The following is a 22,397-nucleotide window of genomic DNA, read 5'->3' as shown; positions in this document are numbered from 1 at the left end:
ACTTGTAACTCCAATTCTGGGCAGATTCTGGATTGCTAGTTGTGAAAACTTGTGACTGTCTATGGAGGATTCCCTTCTCCCTGTCAAAGATCCCACTTTTGCTCAGATCTCCCTTCCATCCCCCAGTGACAAAATATGACTAATCACTGCATTTTCCTTGTGTGGCAGTGATTTTTGGTCCAGAGGTTTGACGTGTGTCCTAACTCATTCCAGGTATGTTGAAGGGAAGGACTTGGAGGGGGTGGCAGAGGAGAAGTGCCTCATTCTTTCATTGACATGAGCAGGGAGACTGGTAGCCCTTCTACAAGCACGAGGGGAAGCTGTTTTAGGATAAAGGCCACGCTGCAGGCAGCAGCGCACAAAACGAAACGTGTTCCTCATAGCAGCGTCGGTTACTGAATCAGGTACCCTGGAGTTTACCGTACCTCTGGACTTTCTTTTTGTTTAAGCCTGTTTTAATGGCTTTTCCTGTTACATGTGGTCATGAGTGTCCTAATGCTTACAGTCGCCAGTTTGCTTTGCACTCTCTGGTTTATGCATTTTATATGTAAAATGTAAAAAAGTAAAAAAGAGAAGAAAACAGACTGTAGGCTGTAGGCTTACCTGCACTTACCGGAGAATTGGCTTTCTGAACAAACAGGTAAATGCTCTTTCTCATTCCGACGTTACTATGCCTTAGTGTTTCGTATGCCTGCTGCTTAACCCACATGCGTGACAGGTGGGCTGTAGTTCTGGTAGAGGGGCTGCCGGTTCTAGTGTCACAGTGGAGAAGCGTTCCATTTTAAGTCCAATAACATCACTTGTTCAGATGGACATTTAGAGAGCAAGGTTGGAACAGTTGGTGACGTATCAGATACACCTGGAAACAAATTGTGCAGGTGACTTACTCAGGCTCCTGCCCCAGGAGACTGCTGTCGACTTCACAAGGTAGAGCACAGGGATACAAAAATGAGAGCCCTGGTGTGCCTCCTTTTAAAAAAATCAATCAAACTTACAGCATTGTAAAGGGCATTAAAATAAAATCCACTCATGCCCTGGCTGGTGTGGCTCAGTGGATTGACTGCAGGCCTGTGAACTGAAAGGTCGCCAATTCAGTTCCCAGTCAGGGCACATGCCTGGGTTGTGGGCCAGATCCCCAGTGCAGGGTGTGCGAGAGGTGACCGATTGATGTATCTCTCACACATTGATGTGTCTCTTCCTCTCTTTCTCCCTCCCCTCCCCTCCCCCTAAAAAGAAATAAAAACTTTTGGGGAGGTTTTAAAAAAATATTTTATTTATTTATTTTTAGAGAGAGGGGAAGGGAAGGAGAAAGAGAGAGAAACATCAATGTGTGGTTGCCTCTTGTGTGCCCCCCGCTGGGGACCTGGCCTGAAACCCAGGCATGTGCCCTGACTGGGAACTGAACCAACAACCCCTTGGTTCACAGGCTGACACAAAATCTACTGAACCACATCAGCCAGGGCAATAAAATTAAAAAAATTTTTTTTTAAAATAATAAAACCCACTCAACCCCACCACACATTCATTTAGTTACTAATTTATTTTAAAATATGTATTGAACCCCAGTGTACCGGACCCTGGGCTGGACACTGTAGCCCCTCTCAGTGGACAAGACAGACACTGTCCCTCCTCTCATAGTGCTTACAACCTAATGAGAAGGCAAATATTAAAGACATGATCACCCAAATGCTTATTTAATTCCAGCTATATAAGTAGAGGGAAGGGAAGGGAAGGGAAGGCAAGGCAAGGGAAGGCAAGGGAAAGCAAGGGAAGGCAAGGGAAGGCAAGGGAAGGCAAGGGAAGGCAAGGGAAGGGAAGGGAAGGCAAGGGAAGGGAAGGGAAGGCAAGGGAAGGGAAGGGAAGGCAAGGGAAGGCAAGGGAAGGCACAGGGCAGCATGAAAGTAACTACCGGGCTGCAGGGCTTAGAGAAGGCCTCTGTGAGTAACATTTGTGCTCGGCCCACAGGAAGAACAGAGTTCCAAAGGTGAAAGAAGCTTTTTAGGCAGAGGAAACAGTACATGCAGGGGCATGGGGACCAGGAACGGAAAAGTGTCAATTTGGAAGGAACCTGATGAACTTGGAGAAAACGGTCCTGTTTATGTATTTGATTCCCTTTTTTGAAAGTGTTTTGAATTTTCTTACTGTGATAAAATATATGTAACATAAAATTTGCCATTTTAACCATTTCTCAAGTGTATAGTTTAGTGGCAGTGCCTCCGCAGTGTTGTGCAACCATCCCCACTGTCCATTTTCAAAACTGTTTTGTCATCCCAGGCAGAACCTCTGTGCCCATTAAGCAATAACTCCTTATTCTTCCCTCCCCTCAGCCTCCGGCAACCTCTAATCTACTTTCTGCCTCTGAGAATTTGCCTGTTCTAGATATTTCACATAAGTGGAATCATATATTTGTCCTTTGGTGTCTGGCTTGTTTTATCTAGCATAATGTTTTTGAAGCTCATCCGTGTAGTAGGTACCTAGCAGATACCAGAACCTCGCCTTTTTATGACTGAATAATGTTGGGAACTGTCCTGCCTGGTTTCAGGAGCAATAACCCCACCAACAGGTGAAAAGGCCCCATGGCTAGGGGACCTTGGGACTATGAGCTACTAAGGAGACAAAGGTTATCCTCTCATCAGGGGCACAGCCTCTGCCCCCTTTACTTCACCCTGCTTGGCCCCTGAAGGATGGCTGGATAGTCAACGATGGGTAAGATTCCTCAAGAAAGGAACAACCTAAGACAGGCACAGTTGTGAAGGGGCCATCAGGGAAGGATTTAGGGGATTGTGGAGGAGGGACAAAAGACCGCCACCCCTCAGCTTTATCATAACCTGCGTCCTCATTCTGTCTGTAAAAAGTCTCCTAATCTCTTGGCTTCCTTGCTTCCCCTGCCTGATTCAAGCCTGAAACTATGCTGAAGTGGGGTGCAGCCCTGTGCTAGAACCAGTGGTTCCCAGTGGGGGGCAATCAGGCCTAAGAAAGAATGCATAAAGTCCTGTGAAACCTGCTTTGCTAAGAATGTCCTCAATTTAAATGTTAAGGGTCCAAACACAAAATAAGTTTGTTTTCCAAGTGTTTTTTAAAGATTTTATTTACTTATTTCTAGAGAGGGAAGGGAGGGAGGAAGAGGGAGAGAGAGAGAGAGAGAGAAAGAGAGAGAAACATCAATGTGCGGTTGTTGGGGGTTATGGCCTGCAACCCAGGAATGTACCCTGGCTGGGAATCGAACCTGGGACACTTTGGTTCCCAGCCCGCGCTCAATCCACTGAGCTACACCAACCAAGGCATTTTCCAAGGTTTTACAGCCAACTGGTGTCACCCTGTCTTCACAAGACCCTGACTTGCGAAGGACCCCCGTGATCCCAGAAGTGTTATCTCTAAACCATACCTCCATTCTTTGATCTGCATCCCTCTGCAAGCTAAACTCAATAAAAGCCCATTGAGAGAGAAACTTGAGACCTTCCTCCTCTGAGAGACTAGCCAGCCTTTCCTTCCCAAGCAGATCATGTCTTGGTAGGCTTATTCTCATCCGCAGCAGCTGGGGGAACTCTGCAGGTGGAGATGCCCCCCCAGAATAATATTTCACTGTGTGTGTGTATTTTGTTTTTCCATTCATGTGTTGATGGACATTTGGGTTGCTTCCACCTTTTGGCTATTGTGAATAATGCTGCTGTGATGGTGTACCAGTATCTGTCTGAGTCTGTGTTTTCAATTCTTTTTGGCATATTACCTGGAAGTGGAATTGTTGGATTATATGGTGACTCTCTGTTTAACTTTTAAAAAAAATTATTTCTAGAAAGAGGGGAAGGGAGGGAGAAAGGAAAAGAAACATCAGTGTGCAAGAGAAACATTGACTGGTTGCCTCTCACATGTCCCCAACTGGGGACCTGGCCTGCAACCCAGGCATGTACCCTGACTGGGAATCGAACCAATAGTCTTTCAGTTCGCAGGCCAGTGCTCAATCCCCTGAGCCACACCAGCCAGAGCTATGTTTAGCTTTTTGAGTAACCACCAAACTGTTTTTTACAGAGGCTATACCATTTTACATTCCTACCAGCAATGCAAGAGGGATCCAATTGCTCTACATCCTTGCCAACGCTCACCTCCCCCTACTTTTTTGTTATTGTTATTATACCTGTGGTAGCAGGTAGGAAGTAGTATCTCTAAGTATCTGATTCTGACTCTATTGTCTCCTCAGGAATCCATCTCTCTTGAAACTCTGAAGCTCTTTGGGGTTATTAATTTGGCATACTGTTACAGAACAGACCCGGGGGAGGTGAATAATGTACTATTACCGAAAGGATCCCCCCTTTTTCTCCAGGGGTTCCTCCCCTGTACTAGGTTCGCTTTGCCTGCCACCAGAGGAAAGATGTCTCTCAATGCCAGAAATTGTTGAAAAGGAAATGAATTATTTATTTAAATGTTATACAGACTTAGAGTAATGACTTAATGTCTTCATTAAAACACTAAAGTTCTTTAGAATACCCACAAATGCACACAGTCCTTCCTTCTCCTCTTTGCCCAGTCCAGGGTACCATTTCTCAGGAAAAGAAGTAGAAGTCTGTGATTCAGGCTCCCGGCACCATCAGCTGTGCTTCCACCATGATCTCCAGTTAATCCAAAGCCATGTGGCACCTTCTCAAGGCCCACCAGCAAGAGTCCTTTCACCCCTTTTCTTCCAGGCAAAGTCTTTCCTGCTTCCTAAGCCATGTGGCAAAAGGGAGCACCCCAAAGCCACATGGTCCTGGCTTTCGCCAAAGCCTTAGGGTTCCCACTCTGCCAAAACTGCAAGGTTCTTTCCATATGGCTGCTGAGCCTGAGTTTAAATCCCTGCACCAATCTTCCTCTGCAGCCCCATTTCTGACTCCTCCTACAATCAGTTACACATGCCAGCATTCCTGTATTCTTCCAGCTTTTCTGGGCTGCCATAGTAAGTCTGGGGAGATGTGGCCCCATGGCGTGGAGCCAATCATCTCCAAGCTTTCATGCAGGCACTGTAACCAGGGGGACCTGACCCCCAGTTACATCTTGGGTGAAAGTCCCTTGCATCCCTCTGGCTCAGAGCATGGCCAAGCATGGCATGAAACCCGTTAAGGGTTATAGATATGTTAAATGACCATGCCAGAGGTTAGCTGTAAAGCTGTTGCTGTACAACACAGCTCTGAATGGCCCTGCTCCATGAGTCCCTTCCTCCAGCTCAGACTTGTGGGGGTGAGGACAACATATATATATATGTTGGACACGTTGAGTTCTAGACCCCATTACAAATCCCTATTTGGGCCCCCCTCTTGGCCACACCCTGTTATAATCCCTTCATGTTTTACCAGTCTGATTTTCAAAAGAGATGTTCGGCTACCTTGGGGTAAAGTGTAGCTGGGGAATCAAGTGGGATCTCCAGTGTCTATCCCCTGGTAGGTGTTCCATAAATAAAATAATTGTGGTAAGTGTTGAAGATATTATGTCTCTCACTTTGTAAAAACTCAAGGGTGGTTTCCAACACGCACCTGAGAAATTTGTGCTTGATTCAAATGAATTAATTTCTATGAATGTATGAAGCAATTGATTGGTTGGTTACATTCCATTCACTTAAAATGCAGGTCTGACCCTTGCCCTTCTGCTTTATGCCCTCAATTACTCTCCTTGGCACTTAAGGCGAGGCTCCAGATCACGTACATGGCCAACAGCACCCTGCAAGGTCCGCTTGCTTCCTTCCAGTACTGTTTTTGGCCAGTTTCTCCCTTTCAAGCTAGGCTCCTGAACACTCCATGGATACACAAGGCTCATCCCGACTTTAGGGCCTTTGTACCTACTGGTCCCCATTTCAGCAATTCCCCACTCCTCCAAGCCAACCCCTCTCTCCCTTGGTACTTAAGCCCCACTCATCCTTCAGGTTTTAGCTGAAATGTAATTCTTCAGGGAGATGTCTCCTGACCCTCTCCCTACTCCAAAACGTAACCCTCATAGCACCTTTTACTTTTCTTACATAGCACTTACCCAAATGGTGGTAGAATAATTGTTTATTTATTTAAAGCCCATCTTCCCAAGCAGAAACCTCCAGGAGGGCAGAAACTCCTATCTCTATTGATCAGTGTTAGGCACACGGTAGGAGCTCACTCAATGTGTATTTTTGGAGAGACGCTGTAGCTCCTACGTCTATTACGTGTGTCCTCTCTCTCAGGATAGATTAGACATTTCTTATCTAGACCAAGTATTTTCCGATTATCTCCTCGCATAGCGTCTGTCCTGGCACCTACCGCAGTAAATGCAGACCCTTTGCTATCAGAGAAAGAGGGATAAAAAGAGAATCCGAGCTGACTGGAAGGAACTCAGACCAAAGGCGTTCTGGCAGAAAGGTTTCTGGGCAGCGGGAGGCTGTTTCTAGGCCCCAGGCCAGGGTGTTGAGCAATGTTTGCATTTCTCTGAGAGCTCCTGCCAAGAAGCGGAGAACCCGATGAGTGACCTGTAAGTGTAGCTCTCATTCTGGGTGACGCCGAGTTTATGGGATTATGGGGAAATAGTGTTGATTGGAGGAGGGAGACAGCCGAGCGGTGCGTGGACAGGACGTTTGGTAAGAGGCCATCCGAGGCAACAGTGGGGTGGCTTCTCTTGCCAAGCGCTGCCCAGGCCCTTCAGGCAGTGTTAGGTTAGAGACCCCAAGCAAGCTGCTTTCGGCTCCTCGCCGCTTCCTCAGGCTCCCCAAACCTCTCTTAGACGGCTGTTTCAGAGTTGCCACGGCTTCTCTTACTCGTCCAAGTCCTGAAGCCAAATGTCCTATCCTTTTGCTTTCTTTTGCATTTTTTAAAATATATTTTTTTCTATAAAAGAAATACATGAATACATTTATCTTCTAAATCAGCGGTCCGCAATCTTTTGGCACCGGGGACCGGTTTCCTGAAAGTGGTGGGTGTTAGTGTTAGTTGTGGGGGTGGGGGTGGGGGTGGGGATGTCAGGAGGCCGAGCTCAGGTGAGCTTCTAGCTCCTCTGCTGCGGAAGGGACCGGGAGGAGGCAAGAGGCGGAGCTCCAGCAAGCTAAGAGCTTCGCTTGGCCCCGGGGGTTGAGGACCCCTGTTCTAAAACATTAAAACTACACCCTGTACACCACTTGCTGCTAGGCCACAGCACAGAGTCCCAGGAAGAGACCACATCAGCCAGGGCTAATATTTTATTTTGAAATAATTATAGATTTGCAGAAGAGTTGCAAAGATAGTATAGAAAGTTTCGGTATACCCTTCAGGCTCTCCTAATGTTAACAGCTTATGTAACCCTGGTCCAATGACCAAAACTAAGAAATTTACATTGGTACAATATTATTAACCAAACTAATAATATTGGTACGATATTATTAACTAGACTGTATTAGAACTTTACCAGTTTTTTTGACGAACTCCTTCTCCTCCGTTCTAGGATCCACCCAGGGTCCCCACTGCATGTAGTTGTCCTGTTTCCGTAGTCCCCTCCAGTCTGTGGCGGTTCTCAGCCTTTCCTTGACCTTATGCTTTTGAAGAGTCCAGCTCAGGTGTTTTGTAGAATATCCTGAGCTGTAGAATATTTGGGTTTGTCTGATGAGTTTTCATGATTCGACTGAAGTCAGGTTAGGCATTGTGGGGAAGAATTTTTAATAATATCAGTTATATTTGTATATCTTTTGCTGTTTTCATTCAAGATTATGATTTCGAGATATTTCTATGTTGACATAAGATCAGTCACTTCTTTGAAATTCTCTACAAAATTCCATTATATGAGTATTCTTCCATTTAACCATTCCCCTACTGGTGGGCATTTAGGTTGATTCCAAATTTTCTTTATGAGCAATGTTACAGTAATTATTCTTGTATGTAACTCCATATCCACATGGAGTTATGGTAGATAACTGGAAATAGCATTGCTGACACATCTATTTAATAGGTGTCCAGTTGCCCTGTGCCAGTTTACATTCTTTTGCTATCACGAAGCTTGAAAATTGTTGCCAGTGACAGTTTTAATTTCCATGTCCCTGGGTACTACTGATCTTAGGCATCGTTTTGTATATTTACTTGGCAATTTGTACTTCCTTTTGTGTGAACTACCTATTTATATTCTTTGCACATTTTTCTAGTGGATTTTTTCTTATTGGTTTATTAAAAGTCCTTTATATGTTCCAGACACAAAACCTTTGTTTTATGTATTACAAATGTTTTTTCACTAGATGTTATCTCTTAACTTTGTTTCTCATTTTTTTGAGTTATTACAATTCTCTAATATTTTAAATAATTCTTTCTGATTTTCTGAAGCAAAGATCTTGATTATAAAAATAATATATGAGGTCTGTCCAGAAGGTAACCAGCCATGTAATACAAAAAATAGAGATATTTATTGAAGATACAAGAAACATTGTACTTAGGACAATGATGTCTCAGTCCCCTCCAGTGTAGGCACCTTGAGATCTCGCACAGTTCTCCCAATCGCCATCAGCTGTCCCGTGGTATCTTCCTGAATCTCACTGATGGTCTGAAATCTCTTCCTTTTCAAAGGTGATTTTAGTTTTGAGAAAAGGCAGAAGTAGCAGGGTGTCAAATCTGGGCCGTAGAGGGGCTGACTCACCTGGGTGATTTGATGCTTCTCAGAAAAATTCTGTGCAGGATGTGATGCATGAACGGGTGTGTTGTGATGAAGCTGCCAATCACCACTTGCCTATAGCTGTGGCCTTCTGAATCATCCGAATAGTTCTGTGGAGGAATGTTCAAGCTTAATACAGAATTTGATGCAGGTTCGTTGCTTTATTCACTCAGGCATTTTGAATGTGACAGACTCACAGTACACATGCTCACTCAGTTGCATCTACCACCCCCACTGACTAGTTCAGTGAAGTCGTCACTGTTTGCACATGCACACTCCAGTCCACTGTCCTTGACTGCCAGGTTACATCAATGTGGTGCAAACAGTTCTTGTTATATCAACCGTGGCTGGACTTTTTCTGGACAGATCTTGTAAACAACATAGACAATCTGGGAAATTATGGAAAAATAAATAGAAACCACTTTAAGTCTTGTCACTTAAAGAAAACCACTATTAACCCAGTTTCCTTCTAGTCTCGTGTGTATGTATATATTTTTGCTCAGTTGAGATCACATTGTGTATACACACACACACACACACACACACACATAATTTGCTCAGTACCATGATCTTTAGACACAAACCCTGGCCTTTTCCAAATGCACCTTGGTTGTATTGGCTTTAGATTAATTTCCAACTTCTATTCCTTTTTTCCACATGTCCTGAAAAATCTAGTACATGAGAGGTCCAAGGCCTGTCCTCAGCTGACCTGAACTGAAGTTGGCTCAAAAATACAAGACAGTGTAGAAATGTTCCAACAGAGTACATACTAAAAATCTTGGAGGTTTTAGTTGACTGCAAGCTCAGTTAGTCAATAGCAGGTGCCAAGAACTTTACTGTGTGAATGCAAAGCAGCAAGTCCTACAAAGAGAAAGTTACTCTTTCTTTATTCTGATGGTGCCATACACTTTTGGTTCAGTTTTGGGTGACATACTCCCAAAGAGCCACAATCAGACTGACTAGGTGCATGAGGAGTATGAGGATAGAGACCTTTAAACCCCAGTCAAAGGAGGAACAATAGAAGGAGTGGGAGGTACTGGTCTGGAGTAGAAAGAAGGTCAAGGGAGAGATTAGATCTGTTTTCTTTCTGAGATTCCAAATGATAGGACTTGGGTCAGAGGGTAGAAGTTTCAGAAATACTTTCAAACTGTTCAGAACTGCTGAGACCGCGGGTTGCATTGCTGGGGAAATAGTGGGCTTTCTGTCTTCTTGAGCTGCAAATTGGTGCTGGGTGGTGGGGAGGTCCATCAACATTTCTTGTGTGCTGTGTGCCAGGGTTGTGCTGAGGACCTTCCATTATCTTTTTCGTTAATCGTTTTTTAAAAATGTCAGCTCTGGCTGGTGTGGCTCAGTGGATTGTGCCAGCCTGAGAGCCAAGGGGTCGCTGGTTCGATTCCTATTCAGGGCACTGCCTTGGTTGCGAGTCAGGTCCCCAGTGCGGGATGCGCGAGAGGCAACCACACATGGATGTTTCCCTCCCTCTCTTTCTCCCTCCCTTCCCCTCTCTCTAAAAATAAGTAAATAAAACCTTTAAATTTTTTTTTAGTTACAGTTGACATACAATATTATCTTAGTTTCAGGTGCACAACATAGTGATTAGACATTTATATAACTTATGATCACCGTAATATGCCTACTACCCATCTGACACTGTACATAGTTATTAAAATATTGAATATATTCCCTATTCTGTACTTTCTACCCCTATCCTGTTTTTATAACCGGCAGTTTGTACTTCTTAATCCCTTCCCCCTTTTCACTCATCTGTCAACCATCAAAACCTTTGTATCTATGAATTTGTTTCTGGGTTTTTTTTGCTTGTTTATTTTTTTTTTAGATTCCATTCATGAGTGAAATCATAAGGTATTTGTCTTTCTCTGTCTGACTTATTTCACCTAGCATAATACCCTCTAGGCCCATCTATATTGTCACAAATGGCAAGACTTCATATTCTTTTTTATGGCTGAGTAATATTCCATTGTATGTATATGTACCACATCTTTATCCATTTGTCTCTTCATAGAGAGGTTGCTTCCATATCTTGGCTATTGTAAATAATATTGCAGTAAACATAGTGGTGCATATGTCTTTTCAAGTTTGTGTTTTGCGTTTCTTTGGATAAGTACCCAGAAGTGGGATTGTTGGGTCAAGTGGTAATTCTATTTTTAATTTTTTGAGGAACCTCTATACTGTTTTCCATAATGGTCATACCAATTTACAATCTTGCCAACAGTGCATGAATGTTCCTTTTTCTCCACATCCTCACCAACACTTCTTGTTTATTGATTTACTTTTATCTTTTCCATCACCATTTATCCTCCCTATACCCTCTCCCACCCCCATCCACCTCCTTCCCCCGCAAAATTGCCACACTGTTGTTTGTGGATTTATTGATGATAACCATCCTGACATCCTGACAGGTGTGAGCTGATATCTCATTATGATTTTAATTTGCATTTCCCTGATGATTAGTGATGTTGCGCCTGTATCGTCAATTTATGAGAAAGAAGGCAAGAATATACCATGGGGTAAAGATAGTCTCTTCAATACAAATGGAAAAGAATGAAACTGGACAACTTTCTTATACTATACAAGAATAAGCTCAAAATGGATTGACTTAAATGTTAACACCCGAAACCATGAAACTCCTAGAATAAAACATAAGCAGTAAACTCTCTGACATTGCTTTTAGTAATATTTTTTTTTTTGGCTATGTCTCCTTGGGCAAGGGAAACAAAAGAAAAACTAAACAAATGGGACTGCATTAAGCTAAAGAGTTTTTGCACAGCAAGGGAAATCATCAACAGAACTAAAAGACAACCTACTGAATGAAAGAAGATATTCACCAATGATACATCCAACAAGGGGTTAGTATTCAAAACATAAAAAGAACTTATACAACTTCAACACCAAAAGAACCAAACAATTTGATTACAAAAATGAGAAGAGGACCTAAACAGGCATTTCTCCAAAGAAGACAAAGAGATGGCCAACAGACATATGAAAAAAATGCTCAACTTCATTCTGCCAACACCCTATGATGTAGGTACCACTGTTATCTATGCCAGTATTACAGATAAGAACACTGGGTATTGTGAGGTCAGGTAACCCTCCCAATGTCAATTTGTCAGCAGAGGAACTTGGATTACAGTTTTGACATATTCCAAAGCGGGTACTTCTGGTCATCATTGGGATTCAGGCCTGATATGGAGGCCTGGACCCAAGGGGCCTTGAAGTCCGTCGGATTCGAAGATTCTGTGACTGTGAAAAATGATGCCTCCTCCTTCCACTAAGGGAAAGGCTCCGAGAGTAAGTCGAGAAGCATGAGATACCGGCGAGGTAGTCCTGCGCCCTGCTGAGGGACCCCCGGCAGAAGGCCTCGGGATGTAGACACAAAGGACATGTGAAGGTTATCAGCGTGCGTCACCCCACAGATCCGCAACTACCGCGGTGCTCTTGTTTGAAGAACCCCGGACCGGTGTGAGTAACCGAGGCGCAGGTCCACATCGCCGCTCCTCTCGGGTGGCGCCGCTAGGGAGCGTCGCTGCAGTTTGGTTTTGCGGCGGAGCCAGGGGTCGGAACAGCGCGCCGGTCCCTGGCCGGGGGCGGGCTGGGGGCGGGGTCAGGCGGCGGGAGGAGGGTGCGCGCCTAGGCGGCTGCGGCAGTTGCGCGCTAGGATTGCAGCCGTGCGGTGTGGACGGTGAGTAAAGCGGCATCCGCGGGCGGGAGGGGAAAGGAGGGCTCTAGCCAGCGAGGATGGGAACGAGGAGGGTTCGTGGCCTAGTTTGTTACTCGGGGTGGGGGCAGCCCCCCCGCCGAGCGTCCCTCAGGCCCCTCTCTTTGACGCCCGAGCGCCCTGCGGGCCCCGCGACTCCACGCCCGCGTCTTCGCATGCCTTGCAGACCCGGGTCGCCCCTGCGCAGCCCCTTCTTCCTTGCTGCGGCGACGCCCCCAGCCTCACGTCACGCTCGCGCCATTGTTTCTCCGCTCCGCAGGTTCGGACCCGTCTTCGCTTCGGATCGCGGCCCTTCACCTCTTCTTAGCAAGCCTCGCTGCGTTCTTTCCTGCCCGTCCTCCGCCCCCCTCCCCCCGCTCCAGCATTTCTCTCACAGTGGCGGCAGCCCCCATCCCGCCTCGGGGAAACACCCCTTTAGGTCTGCCTTTTTCTGGGCGACGCCGGGTGTCCTCCCATCCGCACCCGAGGCCAGCCTTTCCGCCCAGCTTACCCGGGCTTCCCACCCCTTGCCCGTTCCCGGTCGACCCGAGAAGCTAGCGGCCGCCGTGGTAGGATGCAAGGCTGTGGTAGGGTGCAAGGCTAACGGCGTTTTGTAAGAACCACAAGAAGTTGACAGCTCGCACGCAGTTTTGTCGTTTGCAGCACTTCCTGGAAAGCTCACATCGAATGGCAAGCCGCCATGAAAACATACTTATTTCCAGATGGTTCCCAAGTCTGGGGTCAGCTGTTCAGTGGCGGTCCATTCCTTTCCCGGGACCTTTTTCTAAAACCGGAGAGCCGAGAGTGAGATGCAGATTTGAGGCCCGAACCATTAGTAGTAAGCACATTTTGGGGCTTTGACTCCAGTAGGCCTCAAGCTTTTAGAAGCAGGAGGTAGAGCTGGTGTCAGATTTATCCCGCCCCCCATCCCCACCCCGTGCTTCCGTCTTTTGGGCCGTTGTGTTTTGAGAGTTGTAAAGTACAGTGCTCTGCAGTGACTGGTCACCATTTCAGGGTTCTTGTGTGTGTGTGTGTATATATGTGTGTGTGCGCGCGCGCGCCTGCGTGTCTCGTTGGAGACAGGTTTTTTCATGATGTCTGTTCACTGTTCATTTTGTTTCGCAAGGCAGCGGATGGAAACGTTGCTGGCAGTACTGTGAAAGAGAGAATATTGAAACAGTGCCAATTACGTGGCGACTTCGTGTTGTTCAGGTCTTTTAAATATTTACCACGACACTTCAACCATAATTAGATTTCTCTTGATGAAGACGTCCAGGCCTGAAGAGGTTTAGTTAAAGAAGACACAGCTAGTTAGCAGTTAAAATTAACTCCACATGCTGGGCTGGTGGTAGCACACACAGGCTTTATTTCTGAAATGCATGTCTATTGCAATATAAGCCACTGTATTTCAGCAGTATAGGCCTCTGTGTTGCCCTCACTAATCCAGAACTTAGAGTTTAGTAATCAACTAGTCTGTAAAGTAAGAGTGCTGAAGGAGATGTTCTGTAAGGTTTCCATTGTGTGAAAATTTACAGTCAGCTGCAAGTTCCCAAAAGTTTATAATTGCAGAAAGGTTTATAGAGATACTATTTTCGTACGTTAACTGCAAGCCTTGCTGCAGTGACATTAGGTGTACATGCCCAAGGAAAGCCGAGTTAGAGTGGAATGTTAGGAGGGTTAATTTACTTCATCTGTCTCTTAAGTTATTTCTACTGTTTCATGGGGAAAGCAAGCACACTAAATGTGTTTTTAATGTGTCTTTTTGTTGCTTAACTCTTACCAAAAAGTGTAATTCAGTGAAATACTAAAAAAAAAACAGCTTTGTCATATTTATAATTATGCTCTTTTCCAGTTCAATGAGACCCAGTGTCCTAGCTACCTCCCATCTTCCCAGCTTCTTCACAGCCTCTGAAAAGCTAAATTTACTTTGAAATATGAAATATTTTGAACATACAGAAAAGAATGTAATGATTGTCTAATTATAGACCCTTATATTTAGTTCATGTGTTTTTCCCCCCATTTTCTAATTGTGCTTGCTTTTCATTATACAGGGTCTGGCACAAATAATGCCCTCTTTTTTTATTACAAAACCATAAGCATGTAGTTCTGTAATGTAACATTATCACACTAAAGCACACTATATGACATTCTAGATGAAATGTTCAAATTGCTGTCCATCTCATGGCAGACATTCACATACCCTACTAACCACACTCAAGCCTTATTTCTGTTGGACCCTGTACATTTTTTGAAGGGATCAAATTACAGGTACAGTTGTAGCCTGTATGAATCTTTGCTATCTTATTCCCCAACCTTGATCTCTCCTAGTGGTAAACACTGTCATAGAAGTCAGTAATTATTATTCCCGTAATATGTATATATCCACAAAAGTACATATACTCTTGTTTAACATATGTGTGATTCTTCAACTTGCTTTTTTGTTCAACATTTCTTAAAAAATTGCTAAATTTATTGGGGTGACATTGGTTAATAGGATCATATAGGTTTCAAGTGTACTTTTTTGTGACACTAGATCTGCATATTCCACGGTGTGCCCACCACCTAAAGTCAAACCGTCTTCTGTCACCGTATAGTAGTAGGTCCTTCCCATTCCCCATCCCCTTCCCTTTGGCAACCACCACATTGCTGCCTGTGTCCACAAGTTTCAGTTTTGTATCCCACATATGAGTGAAATCATATGGTTCTTAGCTATTTAATTTAGCATAATATTCTTTTTGTTTTGTTTTGTTTTGTTTTGTTTTAAGGAATTTTTATTAAGCTCCCCAGCGCCAGGCACACAGAGAGGATCTGAGCACCTGTAGGTTCTGGGGGACCGTGTGCTTTGGCAGGTTCCACCTCGCCTTTCTCGCTTTGGCAAAGCATAGCACAACCTTAAGGTCCATCCATGTTAAGGACCATCCAAGACAAATGGCAGTATTTTGTCTTTATGGGTGGTGTTACATTGTGTGTATGTATCACATCTTCTTTATCCAGTCACCTATTGAAGGACGCTTGGGTTGTGCCTAGGTCTTGGCCACAGTGAATAATGTTGCAATGAACATAGGGGTGTATGTATCTTTATGAATGCATATTTTCCGGGTTTTTGGGTAGATATCCAGGAGAGAGATTGCTGCATCATATGGTAACTCTATTCTTTTTTGAGGAATCTCCAGACTGTTTTCCACAGTGGCTGTACCAGTAGCGAATGATGATTTCCTCATTTCCCACCAGCAGCGAATGAGGATTCTCTTTTCTCTACAACCTCTTCAAACTTATTACTTGTCTAGTTGATAATAACAACATTGGTTTTTGATATATATCCATGTTGATAGATGTATCCTTATGAATGTTTAGGTATTTCTGATTTTTTTTTTTTTTGCTATTTTTAACTGCTGTAAGAAACATTCTTGGATATGTCATCCTGTTTACATGTGCAAGAGAGAATTCTAAACCTGGGGAATTCTTAGATATAGGTAAAAGGATCTTCAACTCTATTACATAATGCCAAATTATTTTCCAAAGTACTGAATACAAAATTTCCATGAGCAGATTGTGAGAGTTCCCATTTTGTAGAAAAGATTATTTATTTTCACAGAGAGGAAAAGGGAGGGAGAGAAAGGGAGAGAAACATGATGTGAGAGAGAAACATTGATCAGTTTCAAACCTGCCCTGACTGACCCAGGACTGAACCTGAAACTCAGGCATGTGCCCTGACCGAGAACTGAACTGGAGACCTTTTGTTTTGCAGGACCGACGCCCAACCAACTGAACCACACCAGTCGGGCATGAGAGTTCCCATTTTGCCAACATTGATATTGTCAGACTTTTAATTTTAAAATTTTAGAAGATTTTATTTACTCTTAGAGGGGAAGGGAGGGAGAAAGAAAGGGGGAGAAACACCAGTGTATGATTGCTTCTTGAGCACCCCCCACTGGGGACCTGGCATGCAACCCAGGCATGTGCCCTGACTGGGAATCAAACCAGCGACACTTTGGTTTGCAGGCTGGCACTCAATCCACTGAGCAACACCAGCCAGGGCAGACTTTTAATTTTTAAAGCAAAATTAAATTACATTTTATTATAAGTGAGGTTGAACTTCTTTATATTCATTTATTGTAAGGTTTCTTTTTCAGCTAATTGCTATTTATATCTTTTATTTTTTCTGTTGGCCTGTTGGCTTGTCTGTCATTGGCTTGTAGCTCTCTCTTTAAACATTACAGTTTTGTGCTTTTTTAAAAAAAAGTTTATTTTTAGAAAGAGGGGAAGGGAGGAAGAGAGGGAGAGAAACATCGATGTATGGGTGCCTCTCCTGTGCCCCCTACTGGGGGCCTGGCTTGCAACCCACGCATGTGCCCTAGACTGGGAATTGAACTGGTGACTCTTTGCTTTGTAGCCTGGCACTCAGTCCACTGAGCCACACCAGCCAGGTCTGTAGCTCTCTCTATATTTCATACTAATCCTCTCTCAGTTATGGTGTTGCATATATCTTCTCAGTGTATAGTTTCTCTTAATTTTTTGTTGTGCAGAGGTTTTAAATTTAACATTTTTCTTATATTTTAGAGAGAGGGGAAGGAAGGGAGAAAGAGAGGGAGACACACCCCTGTATGTGAGAGAAACATCTATTGGTTGCCTCTCACATTCCCCCAACTGGGGACCTGTCCTGCAACGTAGGCATGTGCCCTGACTGGAAATCGAACCAGCATCCTTTTGGGGCACTGGCCAGTGCTTAATCCACTGAGCCACACCAGCCAGGTCAGGTTTTACATTTTTACTTCAACTTTTTATTTGAAAAACTTTAGTCCTACAGAAAGCTGCAATAATACTTCAAGAATATACTTAATACCTTTCACCTGGACTCACCAGTTGTTAACATTTTGCCACATTTAGCAGTACTTTCACATATACAGTTTTTCCCTGAACCATACAAAAGTTGCAGATACCATGATACTTTACCCCTCAAAAGATTTAGTTACATTTTCTAAGGATAATGTCCTATAGACTGCAGTACAATCACCACATTTATTATCTAATATCCAGTGCATATTGAAAATTTCTCAGGGGTCCCAGTAATGACCTCAGTAGCTCTTCTTCAGCTCTACCTCTGGTCCAGGACCTAGCCGTAGATCATGAATTGCATTTAGTTGCCATGTCCCTTTAGTTCCTTTCAAGCCATAAAAACTCTCCAACTTTTTGTTTGCATAATATTGGTATATTTGAAGAGTATAGGCCAGTTGTGTTGTAGAATGTCCCTCAATTTGGATTTGTGTGGTCATTTCTTCATGTGTTTTTTTTTTCTTTAAATTCTTCACCCCCCCACCCCCGCCCTGGGACATTTTCATATGCTTTTTTAGGGAGAGAAACATTGATGCAAGTGAAGGAGGGATTGGTTGCCTCCCTGTGCACCCAGACTGTGGATCCACACCCAGACTGGGGATCTGCGCTGGAGCCAAGGGTTGCTGGTGCCCTAGCCCTGATGGGATGAGTCTGCAAACTAGGCATGTGCCCTGGAATGGAACCTGCAACCTTTTGGTTGTGGGATGGCCCTCCAACCACTGTGCCACATTTTCCAGGGCTCCTCATGTTTTGATACAGATGAAATGTTTTGGCAGGAATAAGCATTACATGTTAATATAGTCAAATTGTCCCTCTTTACAGTTTGTGTTATCTTTTATGCTAGAAAGCCTTCCCTACCTTGATGCCATAAGGGTTTAATCTCTATTTTCACCCAAAAGTTAAATGGTTTTACTTTACATATGTAGGTTTACAAATGGTATTGTTATTTCTTAGCCTACCTCTAATATGGTATTCATTTAAGATTTGTTTTTACACATTCTTTTTCTGTCACATTTTTTTGTCATAAAATTACTCCCTATAAATTCATGAGGACAGGACAGCGTATGTTAGATTCTAAATTTGGGCCAGAACAGTGTAGAAAGTAAAAATTTAGACTTATCTACAGTCTAAATGTTTTACACTACAGATTTCCATTACTTTACAGTTTTTTTCCTAAAGTAATTTGCCCATAAAGATGAATATTACATGTATTTTACTAGTTATCCATGGAAAACATTTGGCAAACTTTTTTTTTAACTAGTTATGTTAGAATCCAGTTGGACATGAATGAGTATATCTAGTTTATGTTTTAGAGCTGCTAAGTAAGGCAATTAAAAGCATATAGGTTGAAACAGCTCAACATTCTGTATCAAAATTGTAAGAATTTTGCCCTGGCCAGGTTGCTCAGTTAGTTGGAGTATTGGCTCCACACACTAAAAGGTTGAGGGTTCGATCCCCCTTTGGGGCATGCATGGGAGGCAACTGATTGATGTTTCTCTTTCACATCAGTGTTTTTCTCTCTCTCAGGTCATTGAGGATGTCCTTGGGTGAAGATTAAAAAAAATTGTAAGAATTTTAGGATATATCTATGAGTTTAACTGGTACCATGCTCTAAATAAGACCAACCTGTAACATGGAGAGCAAACATTAGTCTTTCACAAATCTGAAGGCAGTAAATGCCATATTTTTAGCCTTGAATTATTCACTTCTGTAATGGGTTTGATGTGATAGTTTTGTGTGGAACTAAGTTTTCAGGGGGACAAAAACACCTACAGATAGTAGATTAGATTTAAGATACTTAGATTAACAAGAAAAAAAATGTGTGAGATTGTATAGCCCTTGACACCTAATGAGTAATCTGAAGTTTATACTCTGAAAGTAAAAAGCTGTTATAAAATTCCTTTAAACATCAAGTACTGCATTGTGCAGAGGCTGCAGGTATTAAACACCATGGGCTAAGGACTGTGTGTCAGCCACTATTCCTAGCACCTTGCATTTATTAATGTACTGAATCTGACCATTTGGGAGTGGAAGAAACTGAAGTGATTGTATAATTTTTTCAATCCTAGAGCTCACTAATGTTGGATCCAGGTTTGAACCCACACATTATGGCTCCAGAATCTGCATACTTCATCCCAAGTATAATTCTATGACCTCGGTCAAATTATTTAATTTCCCTATGCTGTTTTCTACTTCATGTAATGAAGGTAATAATACCTGATTCATACTGTTGCTGTGAGAAGTCAAATAGGTGAAATATGTACAGTGTGTAGAGTAACACATTAAAAAAGTGACTATTTAATAATAAATGTTAACTATTATTATTTTAGCATTATTAAGGCATTGAACACATGCATACCTCTGAATTTTCACCAAATAAATGGACTAAGCCATGAATGTGAATTTATATACAAAAAGGTGGAAATACTGTGGTGATTATTTCTGCCTTCCTGATTTTTCTCTCTTTATTTTGTAAGAGGAAAGATAACAGCTAAAACAAAGTTGAATGGTGAGTAGGAGCTTATTTGGTAAGAAAATGAATTAAAAAAATTTTTTTACCTGATTTTTAAAAAAAATTTCCTCACCTAAGGATATGTTTGTTGATTTTGGAGAGAGGGAGAGAAGAGGGTAGAGAGAGAGGTAGGGGAGAGAATGGGGTGGGGGAAGAGGGGAGAGAGGATGGGGTGCGGGACACAGAGACAGACAGACATCAATCAGTTGCCTCTTTGTACATACCTCACAATCTAGGTATGTGCCTGGATCAGCGGAATCAAACCCACAACCTTTTTTTGGTGTATAGGACAGTGCTGCAACCAACTGAGCCACTTGGCCAGGGCTTTACATACTTTTTAAGAAAATGTTCAAGAATTATTACTAAAGGCACAAAGTATATATTGGCTAAAGGTAAAAATTGTCACTGTTATCTTTATGCTTTTGAAAGACCTTAGTTATTTATAGCTGTGTTTTGAAGAAATAGATGGCATACTACATACCCTGAAGCCCAATCTTTTAAAATGTTTTCTTTACGTGCTCACTTCCTCCTTTGTGTCAGTAACCATGTGCTGAAGGTCTGGTATTACTCAAAACATTCAGTTAGAAGCAACCTTAATATGCTGGTAAAGATTGAGTAGCATTCTGTGTGGAATGGCAGAGGTAATGGAATTCTCGGAATAACAGCAGTAGAATGTTCAGGAGAACACAAATTTAGGTCTTTTTTTGTATAATTTTGAAAGTTTAGGAACATAGAAACAAATTTATATTTCCTATTACAGTTTCACATTAGAGATTGGAATATGTTGTTGCTTGAAGAAGAAAAACAAATTGTCAAGGCAACAGATACTGCATTTCTCACTTGACAAGATCTCAGTTTTATTTCCATCAGTGATCAAGGAGCTTTTGTTCTGGGGCCTGATGTTGTAACATTAGCAACATAGTACATTGATCAAGCCAAGAATCTTACCCATTTCTGAACCAAGAGTAAGATTTCATAGAGGTTTCATTTAGAGCATTAAAAGGAGCTTGTACAGTATTCTTGCATTTTCAGAATTAGTGTCTGAAAGGCAAAGAGCTCAAGTCTAAAGGTTTGAGAGCTCATTTATTTCTGCCACTGTGTATCAGGCTGTTTGAGGAACTGGGGATACAGAGGCAGACACAGTAACTCTCACCTTCATGGAGCTTGCATTTTAGAGAAAGGGATTGACAGTGCACAAACTCAAATATGTTCATGTCTGGAAGTGTCAGCGTGCAAGAAAGAAAAATGAAGCAGGGTAAGAGAATAGCAAGTGATATGTGTAGATAGGTTAAGTGCCATTCTGTTTGAGTTTGTTAGCCATCTGCATCATTTGGTGTGCAAACTCAAGTTGGCCTTTGATGGGAATATATAGTACAAGTTGGAGCAAATGATATAAAGAACTCTGAATGAGAATAGTGAAAGGAAAAATGAACAAAACCCCTTTGTCATGAACTATTTAAAACTATTGACTTGCTCATGTGTCAAGGACTAAGGTTATGAAGGGTAGTGTGTGAAGTGTGCCTACTTATTATGATACCAGGCATGCAGATGGCAGATAGAGCTTTAACTTTTCTTCTTCCATAAAGTAAGCTATTTTAATATGGAATATGCAAGTAAAGTTGTATTTATGAGGACTAAAATAAATTTCAGGTTGGTGAGAAGTTTTGAGAAACCATTCAGCATTATCCTTTCCATTTAAGTTTCAGAGCAGTGTTCAGTGTTCTTAGAATGAGAATGATTGGTTATAAAGCTTGTAAGTACCAGGCTTTATACTGGAAACCCAAAATAAATTCCAATGAAGTTTAGTAAAACACTGAGTGTCCATATTTACTTACTGTTATCATTATTATCTACATGGACACACTTACTGACTTCAAAAACAAATATTTGGTAGGACCTCCCCATCACCGAAAGGATTGAGAAAAGCAGATTGGTGGTTTTCCAGGGCGAAGAAAACACAAGTTTTTGATTTTTAGCTCATTCTTTAAAAGTTTCTGGGTGTTTGTTTAATAATGTGCATACTATATTGGATGAGCACACTCAAGTTTTCCCAACAGGATGTTACTGAGGAAGTTTGTCTAAACCGCAGTGCCATGATTATGCCATAATATATTCTGTCAGCGCTATAGAGCAGGGGATATTTCACAATACTAAACATATTTGGGTCACTAAGAAAAAAACAAAAATGAATATTTGACTCAAACTGCCATGTGTATTAAACACTTTGCCAAATATACCTTTGCCACAAGTGAATTATTGACATGAGCGGAAACAGACATTTATAATGGCTTTGCTAACCAGGCTGCAGGTTGCTAACCAGGGTTGCCACACCGTTTCAGTTAGTCTTTGTTTCCTGTTTGCAGCGGTTGCCTGCAGCTGTTGGGGCAGCTGGTTTCCCTTTCTTTGAAGAGGAGGGTGATGTTACTGTTGAGGAGAATTGTGTATCTCTTGCCTATGAATTATTTTTAAAGTGTGAGACTACAATATTTTAAATGCTTGAGTTCACTTCAGTTGTTACTCTCATATTTTTCATGCTGGATGCTTTGTATTGTAATAGAATTACCTAACTATACCATTATTATTTGAAAGGAATTAAAAATTTAGAGCTATTTTTTATTAATTGCTGCTGTGTCTTATTGAAAAAACTACCCTTTAAACTTGACACTATAAACAGGTGACAAATGAAATAAATGTTTACCTTATCAGAACTATTTTTTTTTCGTGGTGATGAAGAACATTATCTTT

At 42.4% G+C, this 22,397-nt stretch overlaps 1 protein-coding gene across 3 annotated transcripts in view; it reads left to right on the top strand.

Moving 5' to 3' along the window:
• The window catches only part of NT5C2 (5'-nucleotidase, cytosolic II), a 147,609-nt gene that overhangs the window by 34,016 nt on the left and 91,196 nt on the right, over nt 1-22,397 (top strand). The window contains exon 1 of one of the 3 annotated variants that reach the window (XM_036027236.1): nt 12,193-12,292. The exons of 1 other annotated variant lie outside the window; for it this stretch is intronic. The gene's annotated coding sequence lies outside the window, so the exon portion shown is untranslated. Of the gene's footprint in view, nt 1-12,192; nt 12,293-22,397 lie in introns of those variants that run through there. One more of the 3 variants, XM_028511870.2, reaches the window with a different exon arrangement.

The sequence above is a fragment of the Phyllostomus discolor genome, chromosome 5 (assembly GCF_004126475.2).
Source record: "Phyllostomus discolor isolate MPI-MPIP mPhyDis1 chromosome 5, mPhyDis1.pri.v3, whole genome shotgun sequence".
NCBI classification, from domain to species: domain Eukaryota; kingdom Metazoa; phylum Chordata; class Mammalia; order Chiroptera; family Phyllostomidae; genus Phyllostomus; species Phyllostomus discolor.
The sequence above is the reverse complement of the archived record's forward strand: the minus strand, read 5'-3'. Positions and strand labels throughout refer to the sequence as shown.